This window comes from Chrysochloris asiatica, unplaced genomic scaffold, assembly GCF_000296735.1.
Source record: "Chrysochloris asiatica unplaced genomic scaffold, ChrAsi1.0 scaffold00026, whole genome shotgun sequence".
Classification (NCBI taxonomy): Eukaryota; Metazoa; Chordata; class Mammalia; order Afrosoricida; family Chrysochloridae; genus Chrysochloris; species Chrysochloris asiatica.
Genome location: NW_006408544.1, coordinates 7,535,307 through 7,536,785, shown reverse-complemented (window position 1 = coordinate 7,536,785; position 1,479 = coordinate 7,535,307).

Genomic DNA, 1,479 nt, shown 5'->3' with positions numbered 1-1,479 from the left:
AAAAAAAAAAAAATAGATGGAAGGAATACACAGAGTCACTGTACCAAAAGGAAATGATTGATGTTCAACCATTTCAAGAGGTAGCATATTATCAAGAGCCAATGATACTTAAGGAGGAAGTCCAAGGTGCTTTGAAGGAATTGTTAAAGAACAATGCACCAGGAATTGATGGAATCAAAAGTGAAATCTTTCAAGAAAGTGAGGGGGCACAGGAGGCACTCACTCATCTATGCGAAGAAATTTGAAAGACAACTATCTGGCCGATTGGAATGGAAGAGATCCGTGTTTGTGCCCATTCCAAAGCAAGATGACCCAATGGAATGTGGAAATCATTGGACAATCTCTTTGATATCCCATGTGAGTAAAGTTTTACTAAAGGTAATATAGAAACAGCTGCAAGCATACATTGGCAGAGAACTTCAAGAGGTTCAAGCCAGATTCAGAAGAGGCCATGGAACAAGAGATATCATTGCTGATGTCCAATGGATCTTGGCTGACAGCAGAGAATATTAGAAAGATGTTTACCTGTGCTTTATTGACTATGCAAATGCTTTCAATTGTGTGGATCATGACAAGCTATGGACAACATTATGAAGTATGAGTATTCCAGAACACTTAATTGTGCTCATGAGGAATCTGTACCTGGACCAAGGGACAGTTGTTCAAACAGGACATGGGAACACTGAATGGTTTAAAATTAAGAAAGGTGTGTGACAAGGTTGTATTCTTTCACTGTACTTATTCAACCTATATGCTGAGCAAATAATCCAAGAAGCTGAGTTATATGAAGAAAAATGTAGTATCAGTATTGAAGGAAGACTCATTAACAACCTACAATATGCAGATGATAAAACCTGGCTTGCTGAAAGTAAACTAGACTTAAAATATTTACTGATGAAGATCAAAGAGCACAGCCTTCAGTATGGATTGCATCTCAATGTCAAGAAAACAAAAATCCTCACTATTGGACCAATAAACAACATTCTTATCTATTTATCAACAGAGAAAAGATTGAAGTTGTCAAAGACTTCATTCTTCTGGGATCAACTATCAACACTCATAGAAGCAGCAGTCAAGAAATCAAATGACATATTGCATTAGGAAAATCTGCTGTACAAGACCTTTTAGAAGTGTTAAAGATCAAAGATGTCAACTTGAGGACTAAGGTGCGCCTGACCCAAGCCATAGTATTTTCAATAACCTCATATGAATGTGAAAGCTGAACAGTGAATAAGGAAGACTACAGAAGAATTGATGCTTTTGAGTTCTGGTGTTGGAGGAGAATGTTGAAAGTGTCATGGGCTGCCAAAAGAACCAAAAGATCTGTGTTGCAAAAAGTGCAGCCAGAGTACTCTTTGGAGCCCAGGATGACCAAACTTTGTCTCTCATACTTCGGACATACTGTCAGGAGGGACCAGTCGCTGGAGAAGGATATCATGTTAGGTAAGGTGGAGGGTCAGAAAAAAAGAGGAAGACCCC